This window comes from Mus caroli, chromosome 14, assembly GCF_900094665.2.
Source record: "Mus caroli chromosome 14, CAROLI_EIJ_v1.1, whole genome shotgun sequence".
In the NCBI taxonomy this organism is placed as follows: domain Eukaryota; kingdom Metazoa; phylum Chordata; class Mammalia; order Rodentia; family Muridae; genus Mus; species Mus caroli.
The window spans coordinates 15,521,480-15,541,982 of NC_034583.1; the positions used below are offsets into that span (position 1 = coordinate 15,521,480).

The window sequence follows — 20,503 nt, forward strand, 5'->3', positions numbered from 1 at the left end:
CTTTCCTTTCCTTTCCTTTCCTTTCCTTTCCTTTCCTTTCCTTCCCTTCCCTTCCCTTCCCTTCCCTTCCCTTCCCTTCCCTTCCCTTCCTCTTTTTCTTTTTCTTTTTCTTTTTCTTTTTCTTTTTCTTTTTCTTTTTGCATTTCTTTCTTTCCTTTTTTTTTTTTTTTGGCACAAGACATTATAATCACACACAAAAACCCAGTGTAGAATAATATTAAAAAGACCAGCTATTAAATACAGAGGGAATTGGGGAAGAAAATTTACTACAGAAAATTAGAAAGCATCAAATTGATAGCTCTATTTTTCATACCCAATACTCCTTTTTATGTCATTGCCCTTATACATAGACCTCCTTTTTAATTTTGGAGAAAATGTACCTGTCAATGTACATTTACTAAATAATAATTCATACCCCAAATAAAATATGGATATTGCTAAGTAGACCTTGTAACAAGAATGAGACAGAAGGGTGTTCACACTGGGCTAATGATAATGTCAACCAAAGCCCAGCAAAGGTTCATGTTTTCATTAGTACTGCAGGTGAATGCATATAATTTGTCAGCCATTTGTAGAAACTTAAATTAGCGTTGAGAATAACCTGGTTATAATATTTTAGGAATCCTGAAGCTAGACTTAGGGATCTTGTTCTAAGGAGTATGCTCACAGTATAAGATTGAGAATCGTATGTGGAAGTGGTTTAGACCTTGTAATTGATCTTAGTGGAGTTGTGAGTTTTGGGCTGGGGAGCTGTGATGATTTGAATATGCTCAGCCCAGGGAGTGGCACTATTAGGATGTGTGGCCTTGTTGGAGGAAATGTGTCATTGTGGGCATGGGCTTTAAGACCTTCATCCTAGGTCACTGGAAGCCATCTTCACCTGTTTGTCTTCAGAACAAAGATGTAGAACTGTTAGCTCCTCCTACATTACACCTGTCTGGATGTTGTCATGTTCCTGCCTTGATAATAATGGACTGAACCTCTAAGTCTGCAAGCCAGTCCCAATTAAATGTTGTCCTTATAAGAGTTGCCTTGGTCATGGTGTCTGTTCGCAGAAGTAAAATCCTAACCAACACAGGAAACAATGTCTATGAATTCAAACCAGTCAGGGTACCATTACTGAGTCTCCAACTTCTTTATTCCATGGTTCTGAGAGCCTCTACTCCCCTTCATGATGCATCAAGATGGGTCACAATTTTCTGAGCTGTATTCTGCTTTTCATCTCAAGCCCCAAGCACACTCTCAACTTAACACAGACAATGTGAAAACATTCAGGAAGTCTTCATTCACTGGAGATCTTTAGGTATAGCCAACAAGGAGCTCAATTTTGTGGCTGGATCATTTGCAGACCTATTGTACATCTCTACTACCAACCATTACTATGGACATATCTCTCAGTCAATGGTCATCAAGATTGTACATAGCACCAGTGAGCCCCACCCCATACCCATATTGAATGTGAATGGGAGATACTGCCTTTGGATTTTGCCCAAGACCTTGGTTGTATCCATATAATAAAATAAGAACTTGTATCATTTAGAAGGAGAACTAATTATCTCCATTAGTTGTAATCTTCTCAAATTCAAACACATGACGTCGAGATTTCTACTCAATGGCAAAGTTATAGACTGGGTGGTTAATTAAACATCTTTTCTAATCAAATTAGCTTTCATTTCCTAAGTAGAGGTTTTTAACAGGAAAGTGCCTCTGAGAAGCTGTTTCTTTGAGCCGTCACCTGTGAAAGGAAAGATAATGTCCTTTCAAAGGCCTCCCTTAGCAATGAATACTTATTCTTTGTTTGACTGCAAACGCACATTCCTGAAATAATATATTCGCAAAGTTTCATAAATTATTTCAAGATGTATTAAAGAGCACTGGAAATAGTTCTTCTCCCTCCAGGAGGTTGCCAAGAATGAGTTTTGTCCTTTAAAATTTGAAACAAATTATTATTCATTGGGGGAACATCATCAGAGCTACCCCCAGCTCTAGCTGACAGGAACAATTTGAAGTAACCTGCTAATGGTAATGCTTTTAAAACATAAAGGTGCCCTAAGTGGGACAATTTTTAAAAATTAAAACCATACTACAGGGAATTGCCTTTCGAGGTCATGCAAAGTTAGGGGCACTAACACTTACCTGGATCAGGGCCTGAATTCCAGCTGCTTGAATTGTATATGTTCCATCATGGTCCCAAGGAGGTAGAGAGGATTGGTATGTCTCTCATGAGTTTTTTTCTATAAATGCTCCACAGCACAATTCTTCAGCAAATTTCAGCCTGGACTATGAAATTCAGAAAAATGAAACACATGGGCTACTGTTAGGAATTAGGAAAGCAGAGTTCATTGGTAAAACGCCACAGAGGTACCTCCTTAGAAAAGAGAAGGGCTTGGTTACAGGGCACCTGCACAAGGCTCCTACACAGCCTTCCTAGCACTAAACATCTGTGCTTCTACTCTAAGATGTCACTAAGACCAAATGTAAATGGAGCCTTGTAAGCGATTAACTCCAGCTAATATTTGCCAGCCAAGGGCCACTGTGTACCGCCTAGGATGTCACATCGAAATGGCTCAGTTGCTGTTTTGCCTGTCACTGATACTGAATTCTTGAGGAATTCAGGTGGGGTTGCTATGGGTAGAATCATGCCTCATCTCATGTCCCATCCCAAGTGAAATGTCATCGAATAAAAGCATAGAAGCAAGAGGCAAAGGAAACCCAGTGACTGGTGGGTCAGTTGAGTTGTGTCAGGAGCTGTACCCAGTGGTTTGGAGTGTTCATTTTCTCCTCTTGTTGGTGAGCAAGTGCAGGGCTGGGAACAGCAGAACTCTCTGTCAATTCTACCTGCATTAAAGGGCTGGAGCTTAAAAAGAAAGTCAGCTTCTTTGCATCTGCTTTTTCACAGAATACTACATCTGCAAAATCATCTCACAGGTAAACTGACTTGGTGGATATGTCAGGTGAAAAATTATGATACCTGTTTGTACAATGAGGTAGACCTGAGCTGTGTCTCTCCTTTCTCCATCCATACCCCAGAAGTTTCTGCTTTGCCTATCTGCTTGTCATGAGGCAGGGTGTTTTCGGAGAAAATGACTTTGTTTTAGCCAGTGCATTGAACAGCTGTAGGCCTGGCTCTTCTGGTGCTGTGCCATGATGACAAAGTTCGTGTGGAGGAAATGGAAGAAGGTAAACCTTGTTCTTTCTAGGATGACAAATACAAGGCCTTTGTACCTCCATTCTGAAGCCCCCCAGGCAGACATTGCTAATTGATCCCAGCTCTCCTTTAGAACTCAAACAGCATCAGAAACCCTTCACCAGGGCTCTCAAGATAGCCTTTAGCAAGTGGCAGGTGTTGGCACAGAAGATGAAATCTATTTGTCAAGATTTGGGGTAAGTCATAGATTCTTTCTCCTAAAGAACAATGTCTGCATCTGTCACAGCCATGGGTAATCCAAAGCCACCTCTCTTGACTTCTGAAAAGGACACAGTGGTTGTCATTAATCTTCTACCTCAGAAGTTATCCATGTCGTGGTTCTAATTCACTACTTTGTTCTGAGGAGAGGAAAATTGAAAGGTTGTTGTTGTGAGTTTGTCTAAAGTTTCTGGCTGTGTTAAATGAGCATAAGGGGGAAGGAACCCATTGAGTAAAGTGTGCTATACACATCTCACTGACTGTCCAGTTCTTTGGAAACTGGAAATAGCACAGTAGAGAGCTCTATGTATTCTTAGGAATGTAGGGCTTGAATAAAACACAGAGGATGACACACATTAGATATAAATTGTATGAAGGAGAGATACAAATTGTATGTACAAAGTTCCTTGTAATGACACAACATGTGTTAACCATAAAAAAGAGATGGTTAAAACTGTTCAATTGAAATGAAGACATTTGTTTCTTAAAAGGCCCCTTAGAAAACTTGGAGGAGATAGAATGCATATTGGATAATGAATAACTATTAAGAGTATAAGAAGAACTCCTATAAGCCAATTGACAAACCATAGACAATTTAGAGAGAAACTTAAGAGATAGACATTGTATATAGAGGGGAATCTTTATGTCTAATTACTTCATAAAGAAATAGACTGAACATTACTAATGATGAGGGTAATGCAAAGAAAACACAATAAAATGTTTTAAATATACAGAACTGTCTTTTTAGAAGGTGGGTTTATCAGAAGATGGAGTCTTACAGAAAGTTTGCACAGTTGTTGCTCTAAATTAACTCATGGCCCTATAGTTTTGCTGATGCAGTAAGAGACATGTCTAGGAATAACTGGATATGAGGTTTTAGTATCCTTACTTTTTTTTTCATATAAAAAACTAAAAATAACCCAAAGACCTAGCAGTTAGTAGATGAACAAATTGTTATGTATATTTTTAATGGAGTTGAGATAAAGTAGCAGGCATCAATAGTATGTTTCTTAAAATATTACAACTAGAGTCACACCATATACCCTCAAAATTTTGGCCTGTGAAAGGGCAACTAAAAATGAGAATTATGATAAAAGGAACAAATTTAAACCAATTATGATGTAATTAATAAATGATATTTGTTGATGTGTGCATTTGTCTATATTGTGTATGTGTATTTATGTATATAAACATGGTTTAAGGATATTTCATGGCATGAGTCACCTATAGAAGCATCTTTGAAAGAAAATTGAAGAGATTTCATGGGCAGGCTTTATGTCCAGCGAATTGCAGCCCATGAATTGATAAATTCAGCAGCTACATTTTCAAATTCAGCATTGACAGCGAGTTCTCTGACATGTCTGTGTCTGCAGGGCCAATGCCTTGCTTTGCTGTCAGTGTAGAGCAGAGCCAAGACTTCTCACGTGACTTGGGTTACTTGGTCATTACAGAAGCCACAAGGGCCTGGGGATGAGAGCGGTGAGCTTTGGTATGAAAGGTAGGTTGTGAGTTACTAGGTAGATGACATTAGTGACAAGGAGGGCATACCACCAAGGGAACTCCCAGAGTGCCAAAAGAACAGAGACTCTAAGTAAGAAGGGAGAAAGGAAGAATGCTATACTAATTCTCTATTGCTTTCCCACACACTGGGAGAGGGAAACTGCTAGGAAAGGAAGAGACTGAAATATGGACCAGTCATTTCACCCGTTTTCACAGTTTCCACCTACAGTGTTGCATGAGTTTTACACTCACGAGAGCTTAGTCTGTTTTCCCTTCTCATATTAATCGGCATGCTGTGAGGCTGGGGTACACCTCAGTTGGCAGTCTTTGTCTGATATGTATAAGGCCTTTGGTTCTACTTCCAAGTCCTCCAGCAGTGAACTAGGTAGGTAGGTGATGCTCACTCCAGTAATTCCAGCTTCTGGGAGATATAGAAAGGATGATCAATAGTTCAAGGTCATCCTCAGACAGATAGCATGTTTGGGGGAAAGCCTGGGCTACAAAGATGTCCTGTTTCAAACAAAACAAGAAGCCTACTGAGTGTTTCCTCCCACCTCGTGTTTTGGCAATTGTTTCTATAGACTATATATGCTAGAATCCAAGATGGATGCTTGGTACTCTCAAGTAGCCCCTTCCCAATGTCAGAGTTTCAAGCTTCTACTAGAGGCCGCAGAAATGCTGTGCAGGCTTGACCGATAGAAGGAAGTTCCTCAAACATGGATCTGCTGCCGTCTTTGTGACCTCCCTTCTGTATGTCTAAGCCACAGTTTTTCATCTTGACGCCATCCAATCCGGGCACATTCGGTGACAATTGCTTCTGGAGTGGAGGACCTGGCAGGCGCTTAGAATGCCTGTATTTGGAGTGGAGTTGGCTATTGGAATACTTAGTGAATGGAATTTCATTAGGTCCTTATCTGTGTGCAGTGAGGAAAAGAGGTCCTTTTACACAGTGCTTGTAATGGAGTGGAAAATTGCATTTCCCCCTCGCCCGAACAGTGCCATTAGTGGAGAGGCTGACAGTCTGCAGAGAGCGGGAAGCCACCTCGGGCGGTGAAGGGCTGACAGCCCAAATGATGGCAGTGCCGAGGGACCCGGAAGATATTAAAATAAAAACAGGTTGTGTTGTCCTTTTCTGTCCTGTAGCAGTTCTGCCCTGTAATGCAGAGAGTGATTGGATTTGAAGCACTGAGCAAAACATGTTAAGTAAGAAATTGTTTAAATAAAGTTGTTTGAGGTTGAAACTCTGCCCCAGGCATGGAGGCCAATGTAGTTAGCTGCCTCCAACTTACAGACGTCCAAGAGGCATTATGCTGGTTTTCTTTCTTTCTTTCTTTCTTTCTTTCTTTCTTTCTTTCTTTCTTTCTTTCTTTCTTTCTTTCTTTCTTTCTCTTTTCTTTTTTAGTAGGGAAGGTATTTGGGAAACTTGAAAAGTGAAGAATGCTCTTGAATTCTCTACTTTGGTAATTTGGTGGATTGAAACCCCAGTGCCTGGAAGTGGGCATACAGATGTTCCATCAATCGATGGTGAGTCCAGTTTTACTGTCCCTGAATCCTGAGAATTGTAAGTGAGAGAAGCTATGAGCATAGCGCCAAAGCCAGGGAAGTCCACTCTGCTCTGGGAGAATTCTTCTCAATATGGTAGAGAGACTTCTACTCTCTTCAGGGAAATATATCAGACTGAGTCTAATGGTCAGCTTCCAGCATCATGTGAAGGAAGTGCAGTCCACTCTAGGCCAGAGTACAGACATATCTGGGCCTTGGTGAACACCGGTTACAAAATGCTACATGCCAGTGCTCACTGGAAGTGTGAGGGTTAATGCCTTTTGTAATTGTCCTGGGGTACTGAGGGCTTGATCACTAAGAAACCCATTAACCAAGTAAGCAGAAGGATTAGAGCTTCTTTATTTGCATTACGTAAGACATATACAGATTATCTCAAAAGTGCAACTATTTCTTTAAAACACGAGGAACTGTCTTCACCCTGAGGGACAAACATCAGAGTGGAGTCCCCTGAGACCTTTCCCACTGCAGTGTACTATAGTCATGGGATGTTTGTGTCGCACATTGAAATCTTGTCAGTGAGCCAGTCTGAGGGTTTGGGGCCTTTGAGCAGTGATGAGGTACTGAGGGTTGTAGTAGTAACGTTTTTTTGTGCCCTGAACAAATACCTAACAAAAAGCAACGCATGGGATGCAGATGTCCTTTTGGCCCGTTATTTGAGGGGGGGGTAGGTCTCTTATCACAAGGAAGGATAGTGGAGTTCACGGCAATGGGAGCATGTTGCTGGGACTTCTCATATCTCTGTAGTCCAGAGAGAATTGGGATCTGATTCTAAACTTCCATGTCCACATTAGAGAGTCACTTAATTGCCCCCTCCAGCCAGACCTCACATCACGAAGATTCTGTAGCTTCCCCAAAGCAGCATCACTCTCTGGGATGAAGTGTTCAAACACACAACTCTATAGAATAGATCACATTCGAACCTCAAGGGAAGAAGCCTTCTGATTGGAATGGGTGCCCTTGGGTATAGGTTGTCAGGTAACTTTCCTGCTCTTTCTACCCCTGAGGATACAATTATGAGTGGAAAGGCTGGAACTCAGCAGGCAGTCCTTCCCGAATCTGACCATGCCAGTGCCCAGATCCTGATCTCTCTTCCAGGCTGTTGGGAAGATTGTGTTGTTTAAGCTGCTCAGTCTGTGGTGTTTTCTTTCCTACTGCAGTGTTGCCTCTTTCCTCAGCCTTTTCTCTATTCACTTACTCGTATATTACTCCAGACATCTGTTTTCCATTTTCTCAGGAAGTTTCTTTACCCTTTATCTGCAACCTAACTTCAGGTTTTTGCCAACAGACATTGAAGACTTTACTAGGATCACCTACATGTCAATCATTCCATCCCTGTGTGTATCCCCTGGTACTCCTTAAGTGCACATCACTCAGAGTTGAAAGCAAGATGGAACATTAGTAGACTCCCCAGCATTATAAAACTTGTTGGATCCTGCCTGAGGACATGATTAAGTGTAATTAAAAAATATTTAATTTGAGTCTCACTCAAATACTATGTGAGCACAAATATCATTATTGTGAAATTAGTACTGTATACAAAAGTCACTAATGACACAACTGGAAATAGTTTAAAGTTGATTCTAAGAGCATTATAGGAATTGGGCATATATTTACAGGTGAAGAGAATGTTCCTGGTTTTGCACATTTGTTGAAACATAGACTTTTTTAAAGACATGAAAGAAAAGAATGCATTTGGGAAGACTAGGGGGATAAACAGGGGAGTGAGAAGGAAATTAATACTATCAAAGTACTTCTTACGTACACATACATGTTTGTGCAAAAATGTCACAGTGATCCTATTATTTTTATGACTAATAAATGTTAGCAATTTTTAAAAATGTCATAATAGAATTGCCAGATAACTTATAAAAAGGAGTCATCATTCTACCAAGCAATATAATTATAACTTCTGGGATTTGTTTTGCTGGACAAATAAGGTCTGCAGTTCACCGCATAGCTTCACCACACTTGGCCTGTAATGAGGCTGTGATCAACAGAGGCAAACCTAGATATCACTTCTGGAAGAATTCAGGAACTCCTGGGAAGATCTATCTTAAGAAATATCATTGGAGGCTACTCTGCCCTTCCTTGCCTTTGCCTGGCTACATTCAAGTTCAGATGCATTATTTTTGTTCATGCATTCATTTATTTTTATTCAAAAAATTATTAAAGTATGATATATCATTTCCCCACTTTCCTTCCTCCAACTCATCTCATGCACACCCCAAATACACTCTACTACCACTTGCCTTCGCTCATTTCTGGCCTCTTTTTGCCACTGTTACACTTATATATACACACATGCACACACACTCACATACACACACACATGCTCACACACAAATACACTCTACTACCACTTGCCTTCGCTCATTTCTGGCCTCTTTTTGCCACTGTTACACTTATATATACACACATGCACACACACTCACATACACACACACATGCTCACACACAAATACACTCTACTACCACTTGCCTTCGCTCATTTCTGGCCTCTTTTTGCCACTGTTACACTTATATATACACACATGCACACACACTCACATACACACACACATGCTCACACACACACACATGTGCACACACATACACGCACATAACTATAACCTGCTGAGTCTGTTCAGTGTTGCTTGTATGTGTATGATTTCAGGACTTGTCACCTGGTACTGGATGAACATTGCACAGGCCCCTCCCTTAGGTCTGCACTACTTCTGCTTTCAGCATCCCCTTGTAACTCTTTGTCTAGGGTTACATCTCCATAAGATGTCTCCCTCCCACATTAGCATGTCTATTGGCGGTGTTTTTGTTCAGATTTTATTTGGGCATCCATATTGTTGAGGTAGTATGGGTAAAGCTTTTCTGTCATTCCTAGGAGATTAAGCCTCACAGGGGAATATCTGGTCCCCTGGCTTCTGCAGTCTTTCAGCTCTTTCTTTCAAGATGTCCCCGAGCCATAGGTGCAGGGGTTGTGTTGTAGATGTATTTATTGGGACTGGGATCCCATGGTCAGTCATTCTCTGCCGCTTGCCCTGGAGTGGTTTTCTGTAACAGTCTATCCTTTGCAAAGGGCAGTTAGTTGGAAACCACAGTAATCTGTAGGCACAAGGGCACACAGAGTAAAATTAGAAACTGTGCTGGTTTAGTAAAGTAGAAGTAGGAATAGACTCTCCTCTAATATCTATGGCCTCACTATTCATAGAGAGTAAGTCCAATCAGATAGCTGTTGGTTACTGCAAAAATATGTGTACCATTGTTGTAGCTTCAGGGATGCCTTGTCATGTTGGTCCTTGTTGTGGTTTATGGGCTTCACAGCTGAGACCTATTGGTTGTTTTTCTGTCTTACCAGGTTGCACAATACTTTCTGGGGCTTTGCAAGTTCTTCCTCAGGGAGGGGCCTTTCAGGGTCAGGTCTGTCTTGGATTCTGTGAGTTCTGTGTTCAAAATGCATGTGTCCTCAGCCACAGAGACTTACTTTCAATCTCTGGGTAGTAACTAAGGACAACAGCAACATCCTATAAGGTTTGAAGAGCCTTTGGACTCCTCTGACTAACAGTTCAAAATGGACTTTCTTATTTCTGGAACTGGGTTGTTTTTTCTTATCAGATAGTCTATGGCTCTTAGCAGAGAATTGTCAAGCTCAAGTTACTTATCTTTACTTAAACTCTACATGTATATGTACACACACACACACACACACACACACACACTTATATATATATATCATATGTGATTTTTGGACAAATAAAAATAATGATTACTTATGATTTTCCCAAACATCCTTAGTGTTATTTTTAAGTTTCTATTTGTGTGTGTGTGTACTTAATTGCTGGCATAGCACAGTATACATGAGAAAATCAAAGGATCATTCAGGAATCAGTTCTCTCCTTTCATTGTGGGTTCTGGGGGTTGACATCAGGCTCTGAGTGTGCATGGGCCTTTCTCTTTTAGCAGCCCTAGATGACTTTTCTTAACATAAACCGAGAATTAGAAGTTGCACTTCATTGCAATGAGTCAGATTTAGTAAAACTGACCCTGAGGAGATGCCACCTCGGGGAGTAAAGCCTCAAGCAGAAAGTTCCCTACTCACCAACCAAATGTTGAAAACTCCAAATAAGTTGTCTCTGCACGCCAGGTATCAGCATACAGGAGTGAATGAAAAAAGGTTATGAGGCCCAAGATAAGAGAAATACATATGAAGAAAAGCATTAGTGAGAGCTTGTCAAATTGCCTCTGTTATCTAAATCATGTGACGAATGGCATGGGTTCCCCATTCCTCCACCTGGAGTAGTTCAGATAAGCCAGAGTTGGTTGCTTTCCATCTGATTCTCTGGAGTGCAAATGACAAAAGGGAGGGAAAGTGGGTTGTTCTGCTCTGACCTTGGTTTTTGTTGCCTCTTTGGACTTGGGATCTGCCTGATGAGTGATATCTATACATGTATCAGTAAGGTGCACGAGAGAACTGGCTGGACAGCCTTTCTGTTGATTTTAACAGTCAGTCTAATGTTTGTGTGTGTATATGTGTGTGAGAGATTCTTAAAGCTTTTCTTGCTTTTAGAGCCTATAAGATAATGGCTACAGACCCATAACTGTGGGCCTAACTACCTACAGAATATTGTGTTTCCTTAGGTGATAGATACTCCTGCTTTAGAAGGAAGAATGGACAGCAAGGAGTGTTGTTGATCCCACAAAGTTTCCAACTAATGCCCTTACACCATTACTCTGTAGGCATAAAAGTGGTTTGTTTGTTTGTTTGTTATTAAGTAACTATTGGCTGTGCTGTAAAGTTATCCTTGCAATCAGCTGAATGTCTTTTTAAAAAATAATTTATTTTCATTTTATATTCATTGGCATTTTGCTTGCATGCATATCTGTGTGAGGGTATTGGATCCCCTGGAACTGAGATTACATATTGTAGCTGCCATGTGGGTACTGGGAATTGAACCCAGGTCCTCTGGAAGAGCACCCAGTGCTCTTAACCTCTAAACTATCTCTCTGGTCCCAGCTGGATGTCTTTGGAAATAACCTCTACATTGGCTTCAAGCTAGAGAACCACAGGGCACATCTTCCAGGCTTCCATTGTACAACCAGTAATGTCTCTGGAGAAGTAGAAGATATTGTTGCTTACAGTGATGGGTTGACTATTTGCCAAGTATAAGGCAGGATTAGGCCAGGAGATAGTGTTGAGGTATAGAAGGGGAAGTTCATTGTTTGGTATATATGAGGAAGAGTGTTCAGGCTGCCCAGAGATCTGCAGGTTGCCCAGACAGTCAACATTCTTGCCATATGGCTGGTGTGGACACTGGAGAGCAGGGCAGATGTTTAATAGGAATTGTTGGTTATGATTAAATCCTAAATAGCCACATACAGTCAAGACTGTGCTCAGAGGGAGATATTGAACCTTCTAAGACCTTCTTAGAGATAGGATCCTAGAAAGCAAAGCTTTGGAGAAAGAAATGAACGAGTCCCTTTGGTAAGTGTGGGAGCTAGGAATTACTTGGGCTAGATTCAGGATACTTGGATCCTTTTCTTTGATAGCTGCTGTCAGCACCTAACCTGAGTGACCTGTTGTCTTTGACATTGACTGAGGTGCCTAGCCAGTCCAGAGACTCAGTCTGCTCTAACTAAATCACTTGTGTTTCCCTGAAATCCAGCAGCACAGCAGAGCTGGGGGTCAGGGGGAGCTGCCTCTTACAAGCCCATCAATCATTGCCTATTGAGTCAGTTGTCCCCACAGAGAGGAAAGTCGGCATCAGAACCAAAGCTGTTCAGTGGTGCTGAATCAAAGCTCAAAAGCATCACCCCGCATCCGAAGTGGCTGTGGGTCTGTCTGTAAATACTAGGAGAAAAGACTTCCTTGGGTCTAATTCTAGCTCTCTCGGTTCTACAAAAGTAGATAAAATCTGTGGGAAAGATGAGTAAACACCATTAATTAAATGAGGTATTTATTCTTGGCTTAAATTAGAAAAATTACTTTAAGAGCAGAAAATCTCAATTAAAACAACCAGCCTGATTTTATTTTATTTTTCACTGTTCAGAAATGGGGAAGAGAGCAGGAGTAAAATAAATATATATTTAGGGATGACACCATCTTGGCATTTCCAAGCTTTCGTTTCTAAATATATTCTTTATCTGAGCTGTCTCCCAATACTTTTAATATAATTAAAAGCACATAATGAGTGCCAGACTTGTCAATTCCAACAACAAAGTGCTGAGTTTTGCAGTGAAACTGAGAGATCCATCTCCCACACATTGTAATGAATAGGTTCATAAAAGGAAAATAGTTTAATTACATTTTAGTTCATGGATTGTTAATAGGCTGGAGTATCTAAATTGAATAATGTGATTCTGGTAATAATTATGTGTAAATGAACTTGTTTAAATGATATTTTACAGCTTCTTTATAAAATTACAGCTAGAGGCAATCCAGTGATAGACAGACAAAGGCCATGCAAAAATTATCATAAACTATTAGCTTGTTTGCAAAGGGTTTTATGTTAATCTTTTAGTACTTAAAGCAATCTGCAATTAACATATCATGGGGAGCTGCCTCAGAGCAAAGGCATGCAAATTGAAGTGCTTAGATAAAAAGCCATTCATGTTGGGGGTGAAAGAGAGAGAGAGAAAGAAAGAAAAAGGAAAAAAAATCAAAGAAAGGGTGGTAAAGTGCTCAGAGGGTGCTGGTTGTATATCTGAGATTAGGGAGGTGTAATGACTGTATTATCTAACTATGGCTGTAATTAAAGTGTTTCTCTCGCACACATGACAATAGACACCACATTGATTTCAGGGTTTTAATTGTGAAAGTCATTTTATTTCAGGGCACAGGATAGGAATAGCTTGAATCAAAGGGCTAGAAGATTGCTTTGTTGATAATATGTGTTCAACAGCTGCCTGGCTGCTTAATACACAAGTGGGAGAAGGCAGCAAGAACCAGGGAAGTGCTGAGGATTGTGAGTCTCCTGCTGGCTGCCTTTCCTTTTAGGAAAAAGGCTGGGAGCTGGGTACTGAGTGTAAACAAACAGGCTTTCAAGCCTCACCCCTTCTTTCCTCCCTAACTTGGCAGAACAAAAGAAGTCTTCAAGGGCCCTGAACTAACTCCCCTTGCTGCGCCTGGGAAGCAGCAGAGCCTTATGCCAAGTCATAAAACCATCCTAGCTGGTGGGACTAGCACCTCGCTAATGGAGAACAAAGGTCTGTGTGGGGCTGTGGTGGCTAGGATCACACATACCCTCCTGACAGGCACAGTTGACTGGGAGATCAGGTGATTTACATTACATTACAGTTCTAGCCACAAAACTCTTGCACTCTCTTAGTTTGAGTTTAAGGGGTTGCTTATCAGAGTCTATATACAAATTCCAAGTGGGGAATTAAGTGAGGGAAAGAAAATCATGTCCAATTCCAGAGCAAAGGGAAAACTAGCAGGGAAGGGGGCTAACTCAGCCGGGACTTTCTGCAGTATCACATCCATCACATCCAGGGGTACTTTTTTTTTTTTTTTTTGTTAACAGTTCAAAGCACTGGTGAAACTAGTGAATTCTTTCCTTGCTACTCATCTGGAGAACAGCATATTTAAAAGTGTGACACTGCTCAATAATAGTAGACATGGTTTGCAAGTCAACTGATGCAGTTTAAAATGACCAGAAACCAAAATTTAGAATAAAATGATGATGATGATGGTGATGATGATGGTGGTGGTTTATTTAGTGAGTATTATCCTAAGCAGTACTCAGTTTGTTACTGACTCCTCATAACAGCATCAAGGATGTCCATGGAATGCTCTCCATTAAAAAATAAATAAACAAATGGTACTACTGATAATAACAAAGCTAATAATAAATAAAGGGAAACCAAGGCTCAGAGAGACCAAGAAAATTGCCCAAGGTTGCACATCTAATCAAGTGGCAGGTGAAAACAGAGGTGATCCTCAATCCTTTGGTAGTCTATAAAGTCCTAGAAGCCTATTCAGACTAGTGATTTATAAATAGAAAAATAAGAATATTATGAGAAAGCAGAATAATCTTCTTAAATATCTTGCTATGGAGATATATAGGGGGTCAGTTTTGGTGATGTGAACCTATACTCATAGCGGTCAAGAGGCTGAGACATGAGGATTGCTGTGTTCAAGATCACCTTTGGATATATAGCGTGTTCCAGTCTAGTCTGGGCTATCCAATGAGACCCTGTATTAAAGGAGGAGGTGGGGGAGAAGAGGAGGAGGAGGGAGGAGGAAGAGGAAAAGCAAAAGAGGGAGGGAGGCAGGGAGGTACAGAGTGAGGGAGGGATGGGGTGAAACTCACAGCTTCGTGATTTCTTCATTCGTGGGATTCCTTGTTGATGCAAAACCAATATCTGCAAACCAATCCAATAGATGCCATCATTCCAAAGGAATATGCTATCTGATGCAGTTCAGATACAGTCAGCCTATTTTCCAGTTTCAAACTCCTGGCCGGCCTGACCTTGTGCTTGGGACTTTTAGTCATCTCTGTCTGCCAGCTCATTCCAGGTTGCATTCTTGCATGCATGATCTGAGATTTCCCCATGAAAAAGAAGCCTACACAACCTTGGCTCTAACATGTTTTTAGCAGAAGAAATCTTGGTTTAAATTGCGTCTTCTAATGATCGTGAATAGGTAATGCGATGATGACATCAACATGGCCAAAATGCATGTAGAAGATCGACTATCCTAGGTTTCTCTCATTGTCCACTGAAGTGCAGGAGGGCTGGTGAGCCCTAAGGTTCTGGTCATGCAGTTAGGGAGTGCCCTGGGGAATGACCTCAGCACTCTGGCTTTCCATGTGGCATCACAAGGAAGGAAAGACAGACTTTCTTCCGGGACCAGGACACTTGCCACTCACAAGCTTCGTGACCTAACACACATGTTCCCTTATCTATAAAAACAAAACAAAAGAATTAACATCGCAGACAGTTGGGATGGTTCAATGTAGTAATGTTTATAAAATTCTTATGTAGAGTGTGATGTAAGACTATGCTTGATCAGTGATAGATTTATTATAGTAATTTATGCCATTGGCTTTCTAGAACTACTATAATGAAGTACCACCATATGAGAATGAATTCTTTTATATTTCTAGAAGTCAAAATGGTGTCAGCAGGGCTCTGCTACTTCGCAGACTATCTAGATCAGTGGCTAGATCAACCTGTGGCAAATTCTATTTCCAAAAATATTTACATTATGATTCATAACAGTAACAAAATCACAGTTATAAAGAAGCATCAAAATAATGTAATGATTGGATGGTTACTACAACCTGAGAAACCATATGAAAGGGTCATAGCATTAGGAAGGGTGAGAGCCATGTTTTAGATAAATCTTACTTAGCTTCTAGGCATTGCCTAATTCAAGCACTACACCATTGTCTGCATCTCTTACCACATGCCCGCCCTGCATCTCTTACTATCTGCCTGTCTTTTCCTTGGATATCTCTTCCCATGGTACTCTTTGATTTGTGCTTTCACATCATCTTACAAGGACAATTGTCGCGAGCTGGGGAGCAAGTTCAGTCAGTAAAGTGCTTGCTGTTATAAAAGAGAAAGAAATAAAAGTATGTTATTTGGGGGTGTCACAGGTGAGATGTGGGGGAAGGGGGTGTCTCAGCGGTCCCATGTCAAGGCATCCCTTTCCCCTGAGGGACCAGCCACAGGATGGTATAGTATAGAATAGAGTTTATTTAGGGCATGGGGAGGGGAGTTAAGAGGGTAGTAGAGGCAGAGAAAGGCAGAGAGAGAAGTAGAGGCTAGCCATGAACATGTGGAGAGAGAGGAGATAGGAATGGGTAAAGAGGGGGAACAAGGAGGAAAGAGGCAAAGAAGAGAAGCAGGAGTAAGAGAGAGAGAGAGAGAGAGAGGAGGGGGCAAGCATCCCCTTTTATAGTGAGCCAGGCCTACCTGGCTGTTGCCAGGTAACTGTGGGGAGAAGCATACCTGGCTGTTGCCAAGTAACTGTGGGGATGGAGCAAAGACAGAATACCAACATTTGCCATTGTAATCATGAGGACCTGAGTTCAATCCCCAGAATGCACATTAAAAAAATCTAAATATAGTGTTATGTGCTAATAATGCCAACACTAAGCATGGAGACCCACTCCAGGCCACTGAGGGCTGTTGTTTCCAAAACCAAGGTGGATAGCACCTATGGAATCACTCTAAGGTTGTCTCTCAGCTTCTACATTTAATGACATATATGTGCATATGTGCACTCACACCTGTAGAGAAACACATTCACACACAGACATACATGGGACACACAGAGACATACACATACACACACATGTACACACACATACATGAGCACACCCATCACATTGGATTAAGGAGCCCAATCTCTAGTATAATTTTATCTTGAACCCTTGTATCTGCTGTGATTATTTCCAAATGAGCTCAGACTTTCAGGCACTGAAGGTTAGTATTATCCTGCCTTCTAAGGGGATACAGTTCAACCTATAACAATTAGGGACCTTTGCAGCACAAAGTCATCTGCATGACTAGACCCGGGGCTATTTGTGTTCCATGTCTTATGGGGCAAAGCCTTAGCCTGTCATCATACAGGTGTGTATGCTCTGTGGAATTGAGTGAGGGGCAAATCAGCAATTCTCCTGTATTTCAGTCCAGAGAAAACAAGTGAGTCTTAAGCCTTTGCTGAGAGCCTTGGAATAGAGAAGAGGGAAGATATCTCTAAGCAGCATTGGGCATACTGCTTAGAGGTAGATGGTTCAATGCTTTTCACAACCTCTCAGCCAAGTCCACATCAGTAGACAACCAGGGTCCCCCCATCCCTAGAATGGACAAAATGTTTATTTAGCAGTTCTTAATTGAGTTGATATTTACTTATGATGGTAAGCAGATGACTAATTTATTGCTGAGTTCAAGGAGTCAGACAGTGAGGAGATCATTATGAAAAGAAATTAGAATTGAGTTCTCTGCACATAATGACATCGGGCTTGGTAACAAATACTATTACATTGTGTCCAGAACTTATTTAAATGTATTGGCCTTTTCTCTCACATTTAGTAGTGGGTGGCTATAGGTTAAGTTGACACCTGCTAACTCTTTTGGTCCTTGAAAGGGAGGCCTGGGAGATAGGCATGATTGTGTCCTTTCATATTTGGAGATGGTAGCAAGATTAGGAACAATTATGTCATTACAGAAATACTTGCGAGTAAGGAAGTTCTAAATTTCAATCATGCTATGAAATTTCTTTATAAGTCAGAAATTTAGGGACTCTGTCTCTCTAAACTATGTGGCTCTGGGCCTCTTGGAAAGTTTATCGTGGCTCAAGCCTTTCTTGAGAATGCCTATAAAGAAAAGTCAGGAAGTGACATGGCATTGTGATGAGAATAGGAGTTGTGGCATAAGACAGCACTTGCTCCCATCCCAGCTGTGATGGGCAGGGGGGAGGGCCTCTAACAGGAGCCTATCCTTACCCTGGAGCCTGGGAGTATGAGTTGATTCTGAAAACAAGTCTGCAGATATATATAACAAAGGAGCATAGGTTGACATAGCCTTTCTCTCTCTCTCTCTCTCTCTCTCTCTCTCTCTCTGTGTGTGTGTGTACAGATATGTGTGTACATTGCATGCATGTGTATCTGTGTACCGTTTGCATGTTTGTTGCCTGTGGAGGCACCCCAGAGTTAGAGTCACACACATCTATGAGTTACCAAGTGGGTGATGGGATCAAACACTGTTCCTCTTGAGCAGCAACTGGTGCTCTTAACCACTGAGCCATCTCCCTAGTCTGGTTTACTGCAATCTGGCACAATAGGCCAAGAGGGAAAACACTCCAGTCACAGGTCTGTGACTGAAGCTCAGTGATAGAAGCTTGTGGGCTCAATCCTTTGCTCTGAGGAAAGCAATGTAAAATAAAAACACAAACACCAACAACACCAGCTAGACAACACATTCCTTCTCTGTTTCTGGGCAAGTCTCTTAATGTTTCTAAGCAAGCTTTCTCATCTGCAAAATTTTGCTTATTGCATGCATCTCTCAGCATCATGAGGATCAGATTTCTGAAGAAGTCTTGGGAACTTACAAAGCTCAGTGCTTGGTGCATGATCGACGTGTAACACGCATTAGATTCTTTCTTCCGTTGTCACCTCCCACCCTTTCCCCACATGACGTTTCGGCTTGAAGTCTCTTTCATCTTCTACGCCTCCTGAAATGTCTGCAAAAGCAGCAGCCCTCCCCTGAAGAATGTTCTGTTCTTCAGGGGCTGATCTTACTGACTGTCAAATTACAAGAGATGGCATGGTACAGCTGGTGTTTTTAAGGCACTTGGGCGAGAGCCATGTGGATGTTATATTTATTTATTTATTTATTTATTTTCCAATGTGGTTTGTAGAATGTGGTCCTAAGGCAAAACAACGGAAGTCCACATTGGACCCACAGCATGGCTGGCCAGCTGGGGCATGTTTCCATCACACAAGGAGGTCTCGGTACATTCTCAGCTACAACGAAGAGCCAGCACATGGGAAAGTAGTACACACGATACTCTTGGGCTACAGGAAGACAATGAAGTCAAAGATTATTTGCTGCATGTGTTGGACTCATTGAATTTAGACCTTAAGAGTCTGAACTCTTTATATCCAGCCCCCCATAGGTGGAAATGGCTGGATTAGAACTCACAACATGACCCACTCAAATGTCTTTTCTTCTTCTGAGGCATCAGGAAGAGAGAACATTCACAAGAAAACCAGTCAAGGAACAAAGTTGATTTCTGTCACACATGGCTTTGTGACCCCAGGCCAGACATTCACTTTCTTAGAGGTGTTGTACATGGAGTAGTTGAGAAGATCGTTTCGTCGTTAACTTTGCATCACTTTAGGGGGAGTCAACATGATCTCCATGAGCTTGACTCACATCTGTCTGCCATGACTCCTGAAGGTAGGAGAACTGTGGCGGAACAGGGATGTGGCATGCCTCTCCTATGTACACCTAGGACATTCAGTAGTCACCAAGAGAAAAGTGAGAGACCTCCTAAAGGTCCTGAAGTTTCTATGGCACGGTTCTTCGGAGTTGTCTGTGTCTTTGACATACTTGCCATCTTCAATGGCACTGGGAAGTCACAGTCTAATAAAAACAAGCAGAGAAGCCCCTGGGCATATGATGACTGTGTTATGATGCATTAGCATTCTGCCATAAGCATAAAATACCTGAGGTAGGTTACTTTTAAAGAGAAAAAGTTTGCTTTGGCAAACAGTTTTAGAAATTCCAATTCATAGTGTGTTGGCCCCAATACTTTGAGTCTACAGTGAGTAGAGAAGGTACTGGAAACAAATGGCTTCTTAAGAGCTAGAGTATACAAAGTGTTCCCCTTGAGGGCACAGTCGCCTAATGTCTTCCTCCTCATCCTCCCTCACTTCCTAAAGATTCTACCATTCTCTGGTAGTGGCTTCCTGGGAACCAAGACGTTCCTGTATGAGCTTTAGTGAACTTTGAATGCTGTCTTTAGGACATTAGGCTCCCACCCCCACACCCTTTGATTTTCTTGTTTGTATACTTCATATTTTACCAACTCCTGGCACTAATGTTTTATTACTAGCAAGAGAGAATGAAATAGGTGCTTGAAAAGCACCTGAGAACCCCATCCCCACCAAGAAACAGCTCCTTAAAATTCTATTATGGAGAAGAACTTTATCCTCATTTCATACACCCTAAGGCCCGAAGAGACTCGGCAGATTGGCTGGAGTCACTACCATAAAGAAGGACTAGGATTTGAGACCATCTCTGCCTCAAGGCCAGGGACTTCTTCACCTGTGGATTTATTGCTATCAGTAGGTGTGTGTTATATACAAGACACTGGGCTAATATGGAGCAGCAATGGAGGCCTGAGAGAAGGAAGTAAATAGGTTACATCTTATCTTTTAAACTTCCCATCTCATCAGGCAAATGAAGGTAACATAAAAACAACACATAAACTAGTAATTTCACCAACATCATATTTAAAGATATGATAATAACAGTTCACACCCACTGTGCAGTTAGTGTGTACCATGTAATAAAGATGGAATAATCATT

The 20,503-nt window shown here is 41.3% G+C and overlaps 1 protein-coding gene and 1 long non-coding RNA gene across 4 annotated transcripts in view; one reads left to right on the top strand and one right to left on the bottom strand.

Moving 5' to 3' along the window:
* Lrmda (leucine rich melanocyte differentiation associated) overlaps positions 1–20,503 on the top strand; it is a 1,019,887-nt gene that overhangs the window by 724,925 nt on the left and 274,459 nt on the right. The window lies entirely within an intron of this gene.
* LOC115029250 overlaps positions 1–20,503 on the bottom strand; it is a 42,537-nt gene that overhangs the window by 2,799 nt on the left and 19,235 nt on the right. For 2 of the 3 annotated variants that reach the window (XR_003834823.1, XR_003834825.1), the window contains exons 2-3: positions 14,770–15,360; positions 2,137–2,280 (exon numbers count right to left, since the gene is read on the bottom strand). This is a non-coding gene — a long non-coding RNA (uncharacterized LOC115029250). Of the gene's footprint in view, positions 1–183; positions 1,736–2,136; positions 2,281–14,769; positions 15,361–20,503 lie in introns of those variants that run through there. The other variant, XR_003834824.1, reaches the window with a different exon arrangement.